The 21,356-nt window shown below is 41.3% G+C and overlaps 1 protein-coding gene and 1 long non-coding RNA gene across 3 annotated transcripts in view; both read right to left on the reverse strand.

The window, feature by feature from the left end:
* LOC114559657 (synaptotagmin-9) overlaps positions 1-21,356 on the reverse strand; it is a 162,277-nt gene that overhangs the window by 52,028 nt on the left and 88,893 nt on the right. The window lies entirely within an intron of this gene.
* LOC114560728 (uncharacterized) lies at positions 10,397-12,277 on the reverse strand. 2 transcript variants are annotated; one of them, XR_003693223.1, is made up of 3 exons: positions 11,810-12,277; positions 10,622-10,755; positions 10,397-10,436 (listed from the first exon to the last, which is right to left on the reverse strand). It is a non-coding gene; the product is annotated as an uncharacterized LOC114560728 (long non-coding RNA). The 2 variants fall into 2 exon arrangements; XR_003693222.1 differs by having other exon boundaries at positions 10,400-10,439.

A 21,356-nucleotide genomic window follows, 5' to 3' on the forward strand; every position in this document is an offset into this window, starting at 1 on the left:
CCCTCAAACTCTCCAGTCCCCAGAGAAACCATGGCTAAATATTATTGTCTACAAAGCTGTCAGTCATCTGGCGATAACAATGTGCTTTGTGTGGAAGAAGCATTAAGATGTTAAATTTGACTAATTTAGCGACTGTCTCTCTGCCTCGTAATGTTATCTCAAAATGTTGCTCATTTGTCTGTTACTGCAAAACCCTGCAAAACCTCACTTCCTTCCATCTACGGATCACTACTGATCAAAAGTTTTAGAACACCCCAATTTATTTAGTTTTTTATTGAACTTTTAGCAGTTCAAGTCCAATGAATAGCTTTAAATGGTACAAAGGTAAGTGGTGAACTGCCTGACTTTAAAAAAAAAAGTAAGGTTACCCAAAACTGAAAAATAATGTACATTTCAGTATTTTACAAAAAGGCCTTTTTCAGGGAACAAGAAATGGGTAAACAATGTAAAGCTGTTCTACAGCAATGGAGGTTGATCAAGCTTTGAAAGTTGGTGCTACCAATTCCCACAGGTGTTCCAACTTGTCTGGATTACTTACCGGCAATTTCCACGTCCAAGTTGTTGGTTTTGTGGTTCTATTCTACGTGAATTTGCGAACTTGTGGGTCCTCGTGACTACAGCTGTCAGTCACGGCCGCAGCTGTGCCGCAACAAATCTGGACCTGGTGGGTATTGACGGACAGCGGAGCACGCAGCAGACACGCAGCGGAGCCGGTCCGCAGCCGTTACGCATCCAGTGGAAATCCCCAGTTACAGCCCTGTCATTTGTATAAAAAGTATTGTTGGAACACACTGTGGTACCATACCCTCCTGAGCATTATTTGAACAGTATTGTACTGCAGAAAGTAGTGTGTTGCTATAAAAATGGTGGGAAAAAGGCAATTAACAATGGAAGAGAGACAGACCATCATAACATTTAAGAATGTTGGTCTTTCCTACAGAGAAATTGCAAAGAAAGTCATTGAGTACAGTATTCTTCACCATCAAAAGGCACTTAGAAACTGGGGGAAACTCTGACAGGAAGAGGTCTGTCAGACCCAAAGCTACAACAGGATCAGAAGACAAGTTTCTGAGAGTCAACAGCTTGCGTGATAGGCGGCTCACAGGACAACAGCTTCAAGCACAGCTTAATAGTGGTCGTAATAAGCAAGTCTCAGTTTCAACTGTAAAGAGAAGACTTCGAGCTGCAGGTTTGATAGGTCGAGTTGCAGCAAGAAAGCCATTGCTAAGACATCAGAATAAGAAAAAGAGGCTTGCCTGGGCCAAGAAACATCGTCAATGGACTACTGAAGACTGGAAGTGGTGCTATGGACTGATGAATCAAAATCTTCGGTTTATCACGCAGGATTTTTGTACGCCGTTGAGTAGGCGAAAGGATGGTTCCTCAGTGTGTGAAATCAACTGTCAAACATGGAAGAGGAAGCATGATGATCTGAGGCTGTTTTGCTGGATCCAGGGTCGGTGATTTGTACAGAGTGAAAGGCACCCTGAACCAAAACGGCTACCACAGCATTTTGCAGCGCCATGCAGTACCCTCTGGTATTCGCCTATTTGGTCAGGGGTTCATCCTACAGCAAGATAATGACCCAAAACATAAGTCCAAGCTATGCCAGAACTACCTTAGCAAAAAAGAACAAATGGTAAGCTTAAAAACATGGAGTGGCCAGCACAGTCACCAGAGTTAAACCCCATTGAGCTGGTTTGGGATGAACTGGACAGAAAAGTGAAAGCAAAGCAAACTACAAGTGCCACACATTTATGGGAACTTCTGCAAAAGAGTTGGGAAGAACTTTCTGAACAATATTTGATTTCCATTATAGAAAGAATGCTACAAGCTGTTATATCTGCCAAAGGGGGCTACTTTGATGAGTCAAACATTTAGAATACAATTTGGTTTATAAATTGATTCCATGATTTCTTTTTTTACTTAAATTGTTCATTTGTTTTATTCTTTCATTTCAGAGTACAATAAGACATTGAACTGCATGAATTTCAATAAAAACCTGGAAAAATTGGGGTGTTCTAAAACATTTGACCGGTAGTGTATTTAATCACAGTTTTTTTGTGGAAATAATTAGCCTAACTTTAAATGGTTTCATTAAGAGCAGTAGTTAGTAAATGTATTTTTTTTTTTAATAATATCTTTATTACATTTTCTGAAATAAACACAGACAACAAATAACAAAACAAGGCCACAAAACAAATCTCAGATTACCTGTTATATGATATACACAGTGCAATACACTCTTAATAAACTATGAAGACATGGGATTTCAATATATGTACATACGCATATACACACTGACATAAGGAAACGCTCAGACCCATTACAACTGACAGCAATGTAGCAAATACATATCTGAAAAGAGAGAGTAGTAAAGAAAATAACAATAAAATCAGTGAGAGAAAATGCTATATTTGAAAAAGAAAAAATTATATTATGTATATATTAATGTCCAACCTTACAACCCAAAAACATCAGTAAGCCGGTTTTCCTCATTGTAAGTCTTTTACCAGCATATTTAAAGAAAGGGGTCCAGATCCTAAAAAAGTCATCTACCCTACATTTTAATCTGTATGTTAAGTATTCCATTGGTAGTAAGTCAAATATCACTTTATGCCAACCCCCAATTGTAGGTGGTGCATTATCAATCCACCTGAGCAATATATTTTTGCGAGTAGCAAATGTAAGAATACTGAGCAGCCTTCTTTGGTGAGACCCTTTAATGCGAGGACTGGGCAAGCCAAGAAGCAGAACCTGAGGATCAGCATCAAGCTGGACATTAAAAATCAAATTCAATTTACTAACAATTTTATCCCAGTACTCCTCAATGTGGATACATGTCCACATACAGTGCCTATAGCTTCCCACCTCTACTTGACATTTGGGACACTTTTCAGACAAACTTGAGTTCATCCTGTGTCTGAGCTGTGGTGTAATCTGCAAGCGATGCAATATTCTAAACTGAGTCTCTCTGGTTCGGTTAAATATGGAGATCTTTCTAGCTAACCGCCATATTTCCAACCATGTTGATTCATCTAATGTAAGATTGAGATCAGCATTCCATTTGCATCGAAGATACTCTAAGTTCATATTGCTAGCAGAGTTGAGCTCAGTATACCCCCGACCGAGAACTGCTTTCTTGCCTCCACCAAGAAGTAAACGTTCCATCTGTGAAGTCTGACAATCAAAGCCATACCTGCTTTGGTTCTGAATGAAGCTGCGAATTTCCAGATACCTGAAGAAGTGGTTTCTCGGGAGGCCATATTTCTGTTCAAATGTGAGCATCGCTCCTTTATCAAATAAATGTCCCAGAGTTAAGATCCCCCTCTCCTCCCACATCTTAAATCCCATATCTGAGCGGGCTGGGGCAAAATCTATGTTACCATATATCGGAGCTAGCGAGGACAATGTTGTAGAACAACCCTCTAATTTCCTTATTGCTTGCCAAGCTTGCAGACTTGTAATTAGAATGTTATTGTCCCCCACATTCTTAGTTTTCCTTGAGTCCAAGGCAAATAAAAGACTTGAGAGGCCATTGCCCGCATTCACGGATTCCAGATCTAGCCACACAGAGTCTGGGTTACTATTAACCCACTCAGCTATGTATCAAAGCTGTGCAGCCAGCTGGTAAAGCCTAATATTTGGGACAGCTAAGCCTCCCTGCTCTACAGGCATATGCAACTTAGCCATTTTTAGTCGTGGTTTCTTCCTGTTCCAAATAAATGAGCTGATCCAGCCATTTACCCTTCTGATTGTTTTATTATTAAATAAGATAGGAACCATTTGAAAGTGATAAAGAAGTCTTGGTAGAATATTCATTTTGAGTAAGGCAATTCTACCCATCATTGACAGTGGAAGAGATATCCATCTGTCCAAGTCATCACATATACGCTTTAAAAGAGGTTCAAAGTTGGCCTTGTACATTGCCTCTAACGATGGGGTGATGGAAATTCCAAGATAAGTAAAGCCTGTGGGTGAACATTTAAACGGGCAAGAGATGGGCCGAGAAGAGTTGCCTAGCGGCAAGACTTCAGACTTAGAAAAATTTATTTTATACCCTGAAAATGTACTATATTGATTTATTACCTCTAAAACAGCTGGTATAGATTTTGTTGGATTAGTTATAAAAGGCAGTATATCATCCGCATATAAGGCTATTTTATGAGCTTTCCCACCAACTGAAATTCCAGTGATATCTGGACTATTCCTTATAGCTCCTGCAAGGGGCTCGATGGCTATAGCAAACAGCAATGGGGATAAAGGGCACCCCTGCCTGGTTCCCCTGCCCAAAGGGAAGTAGGATGAAAGCTGGCCATTGATCCGAACAGCAGCCAGTGGTCTGTTATATAACAACCTAACCCAACTGTTGAAAGCATCTCCAAATCCAAAGGCATTTAAGGTGGAAAAAAGAAAGTGCCATTCGACTCTGTCGAAGGCTTTTTCGGCATCTAGACTTATCACCATACTGGGCAACTTCTGCTGACGCGACAACTGAATTACGTTTAACAGCCTTCTCATGTTGCCTCAAAAACCTCCTGCTTTGTGATTGGTCCATTCAGCCCCTGTTTTTGTTCCTCCGTTAGTTTAGGTAAGGTAAGCTTCGACATAAATCTATCAATCAAGTCCTGCACCTCCGGGGGTTCTTCACTATTATATAACTGCTTATAAAATTCCTTAAAAACCGTACAAATATTAACTGTATCAGATTTACTATGTCCATTTTTGTCTTTAATGGATGAAATTGTCTGAGAGTCAGTCCTCTTGTTCACTAGTCTTGCAAGATACTTACTTGGTTTATTACCATGCTCATATAGTCTTTGTTTAGCAAATCAAATACTCTGCTCAGCTCTATGAGTAAGAAGAGAATTTAGAGACGCTCTTGTAGCTAACATTGCTTTCATATTAATATCAGAGGGGTATTTTGCATATGTCTTCTCCAAATAAGCAAGTTTGCCTTCTACTTCCCTTTGGGCTTCTAAAGATTTGCGTTGCTTACTTCTAACATAGGAGATAATAAGGCCTCTAGCATAAACCTTACAGGTCTCCCATAATATTGATGGGGTTATATCTGCCGTTTTGTTTATTGTGTAAAATATGTTAAATTCTGATTTAAAGTAGGAAATGAATTTGGTATCACTAAGTAAGTGTGGATTGAATCTCCAGGAATTAGAAGAGCACTGTTTTTCGGTAAAGAGCAACTGTAAGAATATTGGGCTGTGATCAGAAATAGAAATAGTTCCTATATTGCAAGACACAATAGAGGAAAGCAGTAATTTAGGGATGAAAAAATAGTCTATCCTAGAACTACTCTTATAAGCATTGGAAAAAAGGTAAACTCTTTAGAAGTAGGATGCATAGTTCTCCAAACATCAATAAACCCAAACTCCTCACGTGTCTATTAGTGCCCTGGCTCTTTTTGATGGGACCCTAGGATCTGCAGGCATTCTGTCCATAATTGGGTTCAGGTGGCAGTTAAAGTAATGTAATAGTAATGGGAAAAATTACATTTAAGCATAATTCCTTATATTTGTATGTTTTATTTCTACTTTACTTCCCTCACAAATGCTGAAAGAGTTTATCTCATTTCCCACATGCAGATTTTGATTCTAACTTTGTGAGACATCCAGTCTGGAACATTATGTGAGCACTGTTAGTCTGAACCGATAAAGGTACAAGGTCACCCTAAAATTCTCTAGTTTTCCCATGCCAGTTAAGATGTAACTGGGGGGTGAAAGTCATACAGGGAGGAGGAGGTGAGATGGCTCCAAGATGTCTCTTGTATTTCTCTGATTGTCTTCATGTGTATCAGATTGCCTGTCAAAATTGTAGCGTCATAATAATCCAAGTGCGTGTGTGCTGTCACTCTGAAGATGCATATAAGCCTAGTGTTTCTGTTCACTCATTTGAGAAACTGACTCCACACTGGGCTGCGGCCTTTTGTGAAATCATGTTGCTCCTATTTGCAAATATATATATATGTTTTTAATAAAATACAAAAACCCAACTTGGTTCTAGTCTCAGACTGTCTTATTTGTTTCAATTTACTAAACTCTGAAAACTCTCCCCCCTTGCTGCAAAGGAAACTTCCACGACAGTCCCCACCTACAATACAACATTCAGTTTCAAGTTCTGCAAACTCCAAGAATGCCTTTGTGACAAAGTCAGTAGGGTGATTTGATGGTGCATACACATTAAGAATTGAGATGTATTTCCCATACAGCAGACCCTTAATTATAATATATCGCCCACTACTGTCCTTAACACAAGATTCCAGTTTAAAGGGCAATTTCTTATTTATCAGGATACATACCCCTTTGATGTTTGATGTGTAGGATGAGAAAAAAGTCTGACCAACCCAGTCCCATTTAAGTTGGTAGGGTACTGGTCCTGATGGCAGTGAAAATTAGGGATAAAGTACAACCAAAAAAAAAAAAAAAAAAAAAAAAACACCAGTCCCGCAACTCGTGATCCTAAAACTTTCATAGACATAGCCTACCCCGTGAAGCATCACGTAACTTACGCGGGAGGTACGAGTGCGTCTTGAGTAAATACCGTCTGTTTATTTCTAGTAGTAGAACCGAATAATACCCCCTGATATTTATTTATTTATGAAAAATATATCGCGGCTTGAATCAAGAGTCCGCAGGGTAACATATTAGGGAGTTAAGGCAAAACATAGTCAGGTTAAGTTCTCTAAAACCTCCCGGTGAAACGCCCGACAATTATCACATGAAAGTGGCTCACCTCATCTGCAGGGCAGCTACAGAGAGTCAACAAATGATGAAGCCTCTTCTGGAGAATTAAACGTTTTAACCGTGTCATTCACTGTAATCCTGAGGGAAGCGGGGTAGATCATGGCATAACGAGCTCCCTCGATGTTCTGGAGCCTCTTCCGTACCTGGTCGTATTCGCGTCGTCTTTTCTGCGTAGCAGCAGCAAAGTCCGGGAAGAAATGAATCCTCGCTCCGTCCTGACAGATATCTTTGAGTCGTCTAGCCGCATCTATCACCCTTTGACGGTCACCGAAGTTATGAAATCTCACTATCATTGCGCGTGGGAGTCTTGAAGTCTGGGGACCCGGGAGCCTGTGTGCCCTTTCCAACTTGATACGGCCCGCTTTGGTGTCTAGTTGTAGGAGCTGGGGAATCCAGGACTCCATAAACTTCGTTGGGTTTGTCCCCTCCAACTTCTCTTGCAGGCCAATAATTCTCAGGTTTTTGCGTTGACCTCTATTCTCATAGTCCTGAAGCCGTTTTGTCAGCTCCTTCGCTGTTTTTTCCAAAACTAGCGAACGCTGCTCAGCATCAGTAGATGCATTTTCCACCACTAAAATTCTGTGTTCCGCCTCACTGACACGGTCAGTGACTTCTTTCAAACTCTGAGAAATATTTGTGGTGATATCGTGCAGCATCTTTTCTAATTTTTCATCCATCATAGTGGCAATATTCGCCGTCATCGTTTCAAGGGCTTTGGTCAGACCCGGGTCAGGTGTCGTGCTAGCGTTAGCCGCTAGCGTAGCATCGTCGTCTTGGGAGGAGGCCACAGGTATATCTTTCTTCTTCAAAAGTTGTTTAGGAGGCATTTTACCCGTAGGTTTGTTCAAGAATCGATCCAGGGACATCACATGAAGTAGCCACTCCGCTTATCCGTGAGATTGAACGCCACCAAGAATAAAAAATGTCAATATTGCAGGATAAGTGTGCCAGAGCTCCGCCAAAGCGTGTCTTCTCAATTTAAGTCGTAAATGTATATTTTTAGATATATCATTCAGTCGGTCCGCTTCTGCCACGTTTTTTCTCCCTTTTTTGTTTTTTGTTTTTTACAGAGGCAGTTTCCTTCTTTACATAGTATATGCTTCCTTTGCTTTGAAGGCCTATTAATGGACATAGAAAAAAAAGACTCTGAAGAAATTGGACTCTAACATCTAGAAACTATAAAGATAATTAAGTGATACATTTAATGCACACTTTAAACAGACTGTAACACAGTGTAACAACAATTTCGGGCAGATATGACAACGTACACTCAAGTTACAACAACTTCTTTGTTCATCGCTAAACACTCAAAATGGCCGCCACGCCACGCCCACACCGTCTGACGAAAAAAATTTTTTTATAACTTTTCATCTTTAAAGAGCAATGTGCAGGTTGGACACCCCTATACAGCATAGTGTATATTAATGATAAATAACTACATTTTCAAAACTGGAGGAATATTTAACCGCCATAAACGATATTTTGAGATAAAATTGTAATAAAATAACTTCCGCATCTATCTATCACTGACCGGAAGTGACGTAACGCGAGGGAGTCTGGTCAAGTTCATGCTCAAATTACAATGGACGTGGATGAAGAAACCGAGCTCTCCAACGTCGGCGAGCATGCCTATGATGGCCCACAGGCCTATAATTATGAGCCTCCTAGGAGAGACAGAGGTCAGGGGGAGATTAGGGGGGGATCAGGGGGAGGAACAATGGGCAGAAAAGAGAAGTAGAGTTGCGAACCAGTGGCGAATAGGGCAAGTGACTTGGTGAGTTACTGTGTAGTATGGTGGCTAACTCTGGTTCATCTAGGCTAGTACATTGGTGTTATACAATAAATCTGCTTTAGCAAACATACTTTCGACCTTGTTTTAGTTTAAACATACATATAGATTGTCTTAATTTAAGCCAGCAACGTTTTGTCTTGTGATATTCTACAAGCTAAGATTTTAACGCTCAGACAGCTGTGGAGTCCATCCAAGCCATGGATGTATTAAGAGAAGCAGGTTAGCACTAGCACAGAATCGTTTTGTTGGCTAGGTGCTTGTGCGGACGTTGTGAGGCTATGGCGTCGGTGGTGGACAGCATGTGTTGTCGAGAGGTGGATGCCTACTGGGCACTAGTTGAGGGTTTAGTCCCGGCCACGGACATTACCTGCCTGCCGCTCCATCCCGTTCTCGCTGCAGGTAGCATACCTCAACTTCAGGCAGGAGTATGGTCCTCTCCAAGCCAACAGACCACAGTATGTTTAGATGAGAGTAATTTATAACACTATTATATTATACACTTCTATTATAGTCGTCAGTTTTCTACACAAATAAACTATCAAAATAATGTACATACTGTAACTACTTATATATAGCCATATTCTACTGCTCTTTATACTATTCCTCTTGCACATACAGTACACTTATTCTTACGTTACCGTTTCTGCACTACAATGGTACTGTTACCACACTGCACATATCTGTCTATATGGTTCATACTGAATATCCATATTTATTCTGTTTTTCTTATATTCTGTTAATACCCTGCATATATATCTATATTCTTACTAATATGTTACTCCTACTACATTACACATATCTATACATGTTGTTCATTACTTACTTACTTATACATATTTGATTTTGTTTCACTTCTGGTTGGACACAAACTGTATTTTGTTGTCTTTCTACTTGTACTCTGCACAATGACAATAAAGTATAATATAATATAATCTAATGTGCATTATTGATGCTGAGGGATTAGCAGATTTTTCAACTCTGATGTGCATACATACCTTTATGGAATAAAATAACTGAAAATGTTACATCAAATAAGTCTATCACTCAATATCAACATTGCACCCCTATCATTCTCTAGGCAATTCCCATACACAGCCTACAGGCAGGTGGTCCGATAGACATATGGGTTTCTGGGCAGGGAGATCAGGAAGGCGATACCAGCTTGTGTTGTGGCCGCAATCAGGAGGCAGCTTCCAGAGGAAGGGAGGCAATCAAATATATTTTGTTTTCACAAAATGAACACAATCACAAAGTGTCTTGTTGTATAAAATGTATTCATATTTTCATTGATAGTAACTAGGAGTGTTGGGCAAGTTACTTCCAAAATGTAGTTCATTATAGATTACTAGTTATTGTCATTTCAGAGTAATTAGTTATATTACAGTCTCTGAATTGTAATGCTTTACACTACTTTTGTATTACTTTAGTTTGACTTGGCAGGTAGCTTGTGAATTTCACCACCAGATCAATAAAGTCTCATCTTTATCAACTTTAATACATCATAACAAGAGTTCTCTCAAGACACTTTACAAATAGAGTAGGTATAATTTACACTATAATTTGGAGATGTTACACTATAATTTACAGGGACCCAACAATTCTAGTAATTCCCCCAAGAGCAAGCATTCAGTGCGACAGTGGCGAGGAAAACCTCCCTCTCAGGAAGAAACCTGGGACAGACCCAGGCTCTTGGTAGGCGGTGTCTGACGGTGTCAGTTGGGGGTGTGATGAACAGTGGCAATAATAGTCACAATAAAGATAATTGAACTACGACTATAAATAGTAGTTGCAGTAGTTCATGGTGTAGCAGGGCGTTACAGGACGTAGCAGGGGACTGCGGCGACAGCTGCAGCCATGATTTAGGGGCCACCCAAGTCCAAGGAAAACTGCTAAGCGAAAAAAAAACAAAAATAAAAGATTTGCACAACATCACATAGTCAGTGGTCACAACGCATACAACCTAACACAACCTAATAAAGTCCAGTATGAAATGTCTTCTTCCTACCATTAGAAGTAATTTGTAAATGTTTATGTGTCATATACAGCGAATGATAGATGCAAGTTACACTACCTGATGAGCTTTGCAGACATCTGATGTTGCACTATGACCCACGACGAAGCAATAATGGCCCAGGATCCTGTAGAGAGAAGCCCTCTGTCAGGTGCATCTATCCCTTCATTACTGGCTGCACGCTCTGCCAAAATCTGAAAAACACAGAGGTTCAAAATCACTCACAAAAATAGGATACAAGCTTAGTTACCAACTGGATCAGTAATTATAAAAAAGAGAAATAAAACCAAAGCAGCTCTGACGTGTCAAAACCTCTAGTGGCAAAATCTAGGAGATTTCAGCATATTGATTAATAGATCAATTTGGACTTTGTAAATTACCAGAGAGTAACCTACTGGGATACAAAATTGTGCGGGAGAACAGTCAGAATTGAAATGCAGGGGAAACTGGAGTTTTGTGCTAGCTAGCTGCCTGCCAACAGCTCATAGCTAGCTTAATAAAATGCGGGGAAAACGGGGGTGTTTGTGCTAGCTAGCTAGCTGCCTGCCAACAGCTCATAGCTAGCTTAATAAAATACGGGGGAAACGGGGGTGTTTGTGCTAGCTAGCTGCCTGCCAACAGCTCATAGCTAGCTTAATAAAATGCGGGGGAAACAGGGGTGTTTGTGCTAGCTAGCTGCCTGCCAACAGCTCATAGCTAGCGTAATAAAATACGGGGGAAACGGGGGTGTTTGTGCTAGCTAGCTGCCTGCCAACAGCTCATAGCTAGCTTAATAAAATGCGGGGGAAACGGGGGTGTTTGTGCTAGCTAGCTGCCTGCCAACAGCTCATAGCTAGCTTAATAAAATACGGGGGAAACGGGGGTGTTTGTGCTAGCTAGCTGCCTGCCAACAGCTCATAGCTAGCTTAATGCAAACTGCATTGATTTCAAGGCAGACAATTACGAAAACCTGTTCTAAAGCTCTCTCTCTGTATACTGAAGCCCTGATGCTAGGAATTTGCAGTCAGCGCATTTTTAATCCAGATGAGGGAATGATTTCAGACGCAATTTTAGCTACTCCTGTCATCAAATCATCAGCTACCAAATGTTTGCTAATACAATAGCCAAGCTAACATGTATGTTACTAGTTAGATGGTGGATTGCCCAATACATACACACTCAAATCACTTCTTTATTCTGAAATTATTAGACTAAAACATTACGAGATCAGCCAAATTAAGAGTTACAAGAATTAAAAGTAAGACTTACTCTGCTAGGAGCTCTTTTCGGTGCATGGAATTTCTGCAAGTGCTAGCACTTGGTCCTCCAATCATGCCCACGCCAGATTCAGGTGAAAGCCTTGATGGTGGTGGACTTGATTCCATCACCGAGGGAACAGCATCTGTAATCAGCCTCGCATGGTCCTTACTCCAAAATCCTATCCGAGACTCCAACAAATCTCCAGGTCTATAACTCTTCAGGTCTATAACTCTCCGGAGTGAAATGAGCGCCACAGACGACCGAGAGTGTGGTGACAGACGCGGCAGTGAAGTCTGCTCACTTCACCTGCACAAAACGAACCCAAAAACAAAAAACCTTGCTTTTCCTACAAGGAAAATTATGTACATGATTTCCTGACAGGCTGGACTTTGTGCAACCAGCACAAACACAATAATTTACCATTATGACTTACATAAACTTTCTCTATAGCTCTCTCTCTCACCACTGTAGAGTGAGAAGAAACCTATTGTTTACCTCTGCCTACGCTATATGCGTTGCTAGCGGGAAAGGCTATTTCAGAGCCTAGCTTAAAAATGGGCACCCTTTCATCAAAATTTCTGCTTTAGGGTCTGTGTAACATAGCAATTTCTACTTATGTGTTTTTAAAAGACCTCTTCAGACAACATTAAGTATTAATTCAGTTATGAATTCAACCTGCACATTGCTCTTTAAGGCGTTGAGATGATACAGACCAAGTTTGAACCCCATCGGATGTAATCTCTAGGAGGAGTTCAATAAAGTGTAGGACCTTGACTTTTAGGCCTACGACTTTAAGTAAATATCGGCCTTTATTTGTCCTCAGGGTTGGACTCATGAATCCTGAAAAGTTTTGAGCCAGTTGGACAATGTACACTCGAGTTACACCCACTTCCTGTTTTGGCGGCGAAACGCACAAAATGGCCGCCCCGCCACGGCCACGCCCTATGACGAAAGGTTTTTCTTTTAAAAACTTTTCATCTTTAACGTCTTAAGATGGCACAGACCGAGTTTGAAGTTGATCGGATGAAATCTCTAGGAGGACTTTGTTTAAAGTACGACGTGGAAATGGCCAAAATTGCACTAATTTCAAACTTTCAATTCAAAATGGCAGACTTCCTGTTGGGTTTAGGGTATGGCTTTAATTACGTTTTTTGTACATCTGGACATAGATATGTGTACCAAGTTTCGTGAGTCTACGTTAAACGCACTGCAGGGGCTAAATTTCTTTATCTTTCTAGGGGGCGCTAGTGAGCCATTTTTGTGCGCCTCTTCCCGAAACCCTCAAAATACGTACATTTTCACCAGACTTGATGCGACCGCCAAATTTGGTGAGTTTTTGAATATGTTAAGCCCCTCAAAAAGGCAATTCATTTGACGGGAAAAAGAAAGAAAGAAAAAAAAAATTTCCTTCAGTTTCAATTAATTAAAGCTGCGAGCAGCGATGGACGGGCCCTCGCGCCTCGGTGTGCGTCGGGGTTACTGGTGGACTGTGGGCCCTGCGAACGTGCATTTGCGCTGCACTCAGACACCGCAGACTCCCTGCTGAGCTCAACAATAACTCACACAAGACTCTATGTCATACATTTCATTAGCTGTGAAAGGGGGCGTGGCTAATGAGTAGGGGGCGGGCCAAACAATCACCAATTAAAAAGGAACTCTCTACTGAGTTCAATGATACCTCACACAATACTCTACCTTAGATGGGTCAGCATTTATGAAAGGGGGCGTGGCTTAAACATCCTAGATTCGTGCACGATTGCGTTATTTCGTTTTGAGTGCAGTCATTTTTGAGAATCCTGCCTCACACAAATATGCCAACGCAAAAGGGAGGAGAATCTTCAAGGCGACAGGAGTATTCCTGCATCAATGCTGCCTAGAATGACGAAAGAGGGCAGGAGGTCAGTGGAGTAATGAGCCAACACCGGGCCCATATGCAGGATTATCAAGGCGGCCCCCCCTACTACAGCACGTGATGACGGCACAATGTCCCCGAGCAGGCTACCATGAATAGGACAGGATAGGATCATAGAGACACAGCATATAAGAGATGAGATGACTGACAAAATCAGGAGTAGCCTACGCACACCACAACAACAAAAAAACACTGGTGAATGCGCACCATAACACATGAAAAAACACACAAGGGCAGTCCTTCCAGGATTTCACGGCCTTTTTTTGAGCTTGTTGCGGCCCAAAATGCCTGATTTCACGGGAGCTTTTGTTAAAAATTGCGATAAAAGTTGTGGTGTCTTTTGTATGTGTGTTGCAATGAAGTTGCAGAAAACAGTGAAAGTTGCATCCACCGTGTGTGATTGCGTGCGTGCGTGCGTCCATGGGGGAAATGGAGCAGCAGCCCCGCCCGCTGCAGAGAGCCGACAGTATTGAAACAGCAGCCGCTTCAGTGACTATATAATGAAAAAACGTTACAGTGTACATTGATGTTACAATGTATACACGTTGGCAGTACAGTCTGAAATGTTTTGCACGGTCTTTCGCTGTACGTTTTGTTGGTAAATGTGAGATGTTCGAGTCACACACGATTGTCTTCATAACAGAAACAAGGAAATTAATTTGACCCGTTGATGCTGGTCAGTGGCTGTTTTCTCATTGCTGACAGGTGCTCAGATGCTGATTGAAAAAGAGAGGAGAAGTCGTGTGACGTGCCTGCATCAGTGATAAAGTCTGCAAGGCTGGGGAACATGTCGCAGTTCCCTCAACTGATGCGGCCATGCCATAGGTCAAGTTTTTGTGTGAAGGCGTCCACTCTGTCTGCAAGGAGCAAAATATGAGTTTATATGAGGAGTGGTGTGTGTCTCTTCTCTGCTCTGACTGCAGGCTGGGACTGCTGCGCAAGGCTACTGAGAGACTGACCGCCTGTGAGTGCTTTTGGACAGGGGAGGGGTTCACGGCAGCACCCGCTGCTCGTTGAGCACAGTAACTGCAGAGTGATACGTGCTTTCGAGTCTCCAAACACCACAAAAGTCTCCAATAACACCAGTAAAAGTCGCTAGATTAGTTTTTGACAAAAAAGTCGCCAGGAGGATCATTTGTTTGTGTGTTATAGTCCAACCACTTGCATTTCAACATGGGGGAAATTTTCTTTCTGAATTTTTTTTTGTTGATTTTTTTCCTCCCATCCTGTAGCCTACTCGCACCCCCCCGGGAGAGTGTCCGCGCCCCCCCAGGGGGGCGGGCCCCACCGATTGAGAACCACTGCTCTACGTCATACAGTACATTAGCTGTGAAAGGGGGCGTGGCCAAAGTATAGGGGGCAGGCCAAACCTTTACCAATAAAAATGTCTAGGCTGAGTTCATTGGTACCTCACATAAGACTCTACCTTAAATGGGTCAACAGTTATGAAAGGGGGCGTGGCTTAAGCATAGGGGGCGGGCCAAAGTATAGCACCTTGACTTTTATGCCTACTTCCTTTTGCCACTAGGGGGCGCTATGACTTTAAGTAAATATTGGCCTTTATTTGTCCTCAGGGTTGGAGTCTTATGAATCCTGAAAAGTTTCAAACCAGTTGGACAATGTACTCTCGAGTTACACCCACTTCCTGTTTCGGCGGCAAAACACACAAAATGGCCGCCCCGCCACGGCAATTTTTTTTCACAAACTAACAGCTGTGAAAGTTGTGAGAGAATGTCTGAGACATATTGCAGGTGGTTTGGTGTCAACATATTCATAAATGAGAAACCTATTAAGATGTTAACCTTTATATATGCATTTAATAGCCAAAAGATCAGGGATATTGGTATTTTTTCACAAACTAACAGCTGTGAAAGTTGGGAAAAGATGTCTGAGAAATATTACAGGTGATTTGATGTCGATACATTCATAAATGAGAAACATATTAAAATAATAATCTTTATATATGCATTTTACAGACAACATGTCAGTTATGCAGATGCTAAGGGATTTGCTAAAGACTTTTTCACAAAATTGCAGCTGTGAAATTTGTAAAAGGACGTCTGAGACATATTACAGGTGGTTTGATGTGATTATATTCATAAATGAGCAAGCCATTGAATCGAAAAGCTTTAAATATACATTTTAGAGACAATGGGTCACTGATGAGGATGCTAAAGGATTTGCTAAATACTTTTTCACAAACTAAAAGCTGTGAAATTTGTGAGAGGATGTCTGAGACATATTACAGGTGGTTTGATGTTATTATATTCATAATCGAGCAAGCCATTGAATTGAAAAGCCATAGGTCACTGATGAGGATACTACAGGATTTATAAAGACTTTTTCACAAACTAACAGCTGTGAAATTTGTAAGAGGGGGTCTGAGACTTATTGTGGTTTGATGCCAGAATATTCATTAATGAGAAACCTATTAAATTGATAACCTTTATATATGCATTTTTTATACAATAGGACACCGATGAGGATGCTAAGGGATTTGCTTAAGACTTAAACAAAGTAAAACCTGTGAACATTTTGAGACAATGTTTGGAAAATATTACAGGTGGTTGGATGTCAATATATTCATTAATGACAAATGTGTTGAATTAATAATCTTTAAATTTGATTTAAATAGCCAACAGATCACTGATATTGATAAGGTATTTTCAAAGGATTTTTTTCACAAACTAACAGCTGTGAAAGCTGTAAATTTCTCCACCGACACGGGCAGCAACAATGGCAGACTTTTCCACAGGCTCGGTGCGTGCAGGGTGCGTGGCTCGATTAGGTGGCACGTCGAAGCACGTACGTGACGTCTCAGCGATTACTATTAAACTATTTGAGTACAATGACGAAAAATAATTAAAGTGGTTGAGCACTGTAAACTTGAGATTACAAATTTGTACTAATGACTCAGAAAAATAGTGGAGAAGTAACGTTTTTGAATTTTTGACAAAACAGAACTCATTTTCTTTAACAAGCTTTTACTGTTCGGTCTTTCAGTGCAGTGAAAGTCTGGGGCCTGTTGCACAAAACCAGGATAAGGGATTAAACCAGGATATTCCAGTTATCCTGGATGAATTTAGCCTTGATTTGGTTGTACAAAAACAGAGGCACCTAAATTACCATGGATATTTATTCTGTGCAGCTAGCCTGCTCCTGACCAGGCTAACAGCCAGGATTTATGGAGCCTTTTCTGTTCACTCAGCAGTGCTTTTACCTTATTATTATTATCAGCCTGCATTAAAATACAACAGGTGCATATTGCTGTTCAGTAAAGCACTGTTATTAGGGCCCGAGCGCCGTCAGCGGCGAAGGCCCTATTGAAACTGAAAGAATTATTAGGGCCCGAGCGCCGACAGCGGCGAAAGCCCTATTAAAACTCACCAAATTTGGCGGTCGCATCAAGTCTGGTGAAAATTACGTATTTTAAGGGTTTCGGAAATAAGTGTACAAAAATGGCTCGCTAGCGCCCCCTAGAAAGTTAAAAAAATTGAGCCCCTGCAATGCGTTTAACGTAGACTCTCGAAACTTGGTACACATATGTAACATGTCAACATGTACAAAAACCTTCATTAGAGCCATACCCTAAACCCTACACGAAGTCCGCCATTTTGATTTCAAAGTTCGAAATAAGTGCGATTTTGGCCATTTCCACATGTCGTACTTTAACAAACTACTCCTAGAGATTTCATCCGATCAACTTCAAACTCGGTCTGTGCCATCTTAAGATGTTAAAGATGAAAAGTTTTTAATGCACGCATGCACACAATCACACACGGTGGATGCAACTTTCACTGTTTTCTGCAACTTCATTGCAACACACATACAAAAGACACCACAACAAAGCTCAAAAAAAGGCCGTGAAATTGTCATAGGGCTTGGCCGTGGCGGGGCGGCCATTTTGTGCTTTTTGCCACCGAAACAGGAAGTGGGTGTAACTCGAGTGTACGTTGTCCAACCATGGATGTATTAAGAGAACTGGATACAGTGTTCGGCAGGAAGCCCCGTACATTCCAATGAGTGCATTATGCAAACATGGAGCTCGGCTTTTCCGCATTCTTGGCCCATGACGTCACGGTGGACACGCGCACTAGCAACAATTTGTTTGTGTTGTCTTAGCAACCGGTAGCAACATGCTCGTTCATGAGGTTATCTCTCATATGTCTTACAAGTGGCCAACTCATGAACTCGCCATTTTCATTGTCAAATATTCACTAACGTTAAACATTGTGTTTTCGTTGTTCCTGATCGTTTACATGCTTAGCTAAATAAACGATAGATGTATTTAGCTAGACAACCAAGGAGATTTAATCATTATGTCGTGCTACTAGCTAGCTAGCTAGCGCTGGATCCCTCATCCACGTTACAAGCTTTACAGTATACAGCCCTCGGATATATCATAAGAGAGAGCCAAGGCCATGTAATCACTATGTCTGTAGTACCGTTATGTAGGCATGATCTTAATACAGCCATGCTAGCCAACCCTGATGTCGTACTTTAACAAACTCCTCCTAGAGATTTCATCTGATCAACTTCAAACTCGGTCTGTGCCATCTTAAGAAGTTAAAGATGAAAAGTTGTTAAAAGAAAAACTTTTTGTCATAGGGCGTGGCCGTGGTGGGGCGGCCATTTTGTGCGTTTCGCCACCGAAACAGGAAGTGGGTGTAACTCGAATGTACGTTGTCCAACTGGGTCGAAACTTTTCAGGATTCATGAGACTCCAACCCTGAGGACAAATGACGGCCGATATTTACTTAAAGTCATAGCGCCCCCTAGTGGCAACAGGAAAGAGGCCTAAAAGTCAAGGTGCTATACTTTAACGAACTCCTCCTAGAGATTTCATCCGATGGACTTCAAACTTGGTCTGTACCATCCCAACACCTTACCGATGAAAAGTTATTAAAAGAAAAACTTTTCGTCAGACGGTGTGGGCGTGGCGTGGCGGCCATTTTGAGTGTTTAGCGATGAACAAAGAAGTTGTAGTAACTTGTGAGTGTGAGTGTACGTTGTCGTATCTGCCCGAAATTTCTCATGATTGACAAGGGTCCAGGCCTGAGGACACCTACAGGCCAAGATTGACTTTTGGTCATAGCGCCCCCCGCTGGCAACATTAAATGCGCCTTATATGACAAACATCATCCGACGGTAACGAAACTCAGAATGTGTGGTCTACATGTGATACTGAGCCGCCCCCTATAATATGACCACGCCCACTTACTCAGGCCACGCCCCCTTTCATAACATTTGAACCGTTTAAGGTAGAGTCTTGTGTGAGGTGTCATTGAACTCAGCAGAGACTTCCTTCTTCATTGGTGATGGTTTGGCCCGCCCCCTATGTTCAAGCCACGCCCCCTTTCATATATGCTGACCCATCTAAGGTATACCCTTATGTGAGGTATCATTGAACTCAGCAGAGACTTCCTTTTTAATTGGTGATGGTTTGACCCGCCACCTATGCTTTAGCCACGCCCCTTTCCACAGTTAATGAACCATATGACGTAGAGTCTTGTGTGAGGTATCGTTGAACTCGGCGGGGAGTTCCTTTTCATTGTTGACGATTTGCGGTGTCTGAGTGCAAATGCACGGTCGCAAGGAGCGGCGTCCGCCGGTAACCGGGACGCACGCAGAGGCGCGAGGGCCCATCCAGCGCTGCTCGCAGCTTTAATTTCTTTTAGTATTCTTTAACAAAGGACCATGTATGTTCCTCTTCCATGTGCACTGTATTTGGCATTCTTAGCACACAATTTGTTTTCTCTCCAGTTAACTGGGACTATAATTTGGGAGGATTGAACAATTATTATAGGTTTTTATAATTGTACAATCCTCCCTAATTATAGGCTTAGTTCCCTGGACCAGTAACTATATAGTTGAGGCTACTGTACATTCATGAAACAACAGCGAGAGGACACCTCATTGGTTTTTGACCTTTAGCTGGGGGGGGGGAATATCTGATGAATACACTGTGTTACAGTCTGTTTAAAGTGTGCATTAAATGTATCACTTAATTATCTTTATAGTTTCTAGATGTTAGAGTCCAATTTCTTCAGTCTTTCTTTTCTATGTCCATTAATAGGCCTTCAAAGCAAAGGAAGCATATAATATGTAAAGACGGAAACTGCCTCTGTAAAAAACAAAAACAAAAAAAGTGAGAAAAAACGTGGCAGAAGCGGACCGACTGAATGATATATCTAAAAATATACATTTACTAACTACTGCTCTTAAAAGAAACCATTTAGAGTTAGGCTAATTATTTCCACAAAAAAACTGTTGTATACTTGTATACTGAAAAGCAAGCGGTGGGAGTAAATACACTACCGGTCAAAAGTTTTAGAACACCCCAATTTTTCCAGATTTTTATTGAAATTCATGCAGTTCAATGTCTTATTGTACTCTTAAATGAAAGAATAGAACAAATGAACAATTTAAGTTAAAAAAGAAATCATGCAATCAATTTATAAACCAAAATGTATTCTAAATTTTTGACTCATCAAAGTAGCCCCCATTGGCAGATATAACAGCTGAACACGCTCGTGGCATTCTTTCTACAATGGAAATCAAATATTCTTCAGAAAGTTCTTCCCAACTCTGTTGCAGAAGTTCCCATAAATATGTGGCACTTGTAGGTTGCTTTGCTTTCACTTTTCTGTCCAGTTCATCCCAAACCAGCTCAATGGTCATTTGTCCAATACGTAGTCTATCGAGGTTGGGCATTGTCAGTGCATTGTGGAATTTGTGCGATATGTAGGCTATTGGGGTTGGGCAATATGTCAGCTGTGCAATATTGTATTATTGTAATATTGTACTGTGCAAGGGCTGTGTCCCACTTATTGCGGAGAATACAGCCGATGGGTTGTTTAATGGGAAGTGCCAATGAAAGGAGTAGTTAATATGCTCATTATATGTATATGGAAGCATATTTGTATTGCAAGAGAGTATGTGTTGAGAGATATTTGTATTTGTTGTCTTTTCTGTATTTTTTTTTCTCTCTGTATTTGGTGTTGCCTTTTTTGTATTGTGTGTTGTCTTTTGACGCTGCAGAATGGACAGAGTCCAAAACAAATTTCCCTTCGGGGACAATAAAGTATATCTTATCTTAATGGGGTTTAAGTCTGTTCTTTTTTGCTAAGGTAGTTCTGGCATAGCTTGGACATATGTTTTGGGTCATTATCCCTCTGTAGGATGAACCCCTGACCAACTAGGCGCATACCAGAGGGTACTGCATGGCGCTGCAAAATGCTGTGGTAGCCATTTTGGTTCAGGGTGCCTTTCACTCTGTACAGATCACCGACCCTGGATCCAGCAAAACAGCCCCAGACCATCATGCTTCCTCCTCCATGTTTGACAGTTGATGTCACACACTGAGGAACCATCCTTTCGCCTACTCAACGGCGTACAAAAATCCTGCGTGATGAACCGAAGATTTTGATTCATCAATCCATAGCACCTTCTTCCAGTCTTCAGTAGTCCATTGACGATGTTTCTTGGCCCATGCAAGCCTCTTTTTCTTATTCTGACGTCTTAGCAATGGCTTTCTTGCTGCAACTCGACCTATCAAACCTGGAGCTCAAAGTCTTCTCTTTACAGTTGAAACTGAGACTTGCTTATCACGACCACTATTATTATGTTTGAAGCTGTTGTCCT

This window comes from Perca flavescens, chromosome 8 (genome assembly GCF_004354835.1).
Source record: "Perca flavescens isolate YP-PL-M2 chromosome 8, PFLA_1.0, whole genome shotgun sequence".
NCBI classification, from domain to species: domain Eukaryota; kingdom Metazoa; phylum Chordata; class Actinopteri; order Perciformes; family Percidae; genus Perca; species Perca flavescens.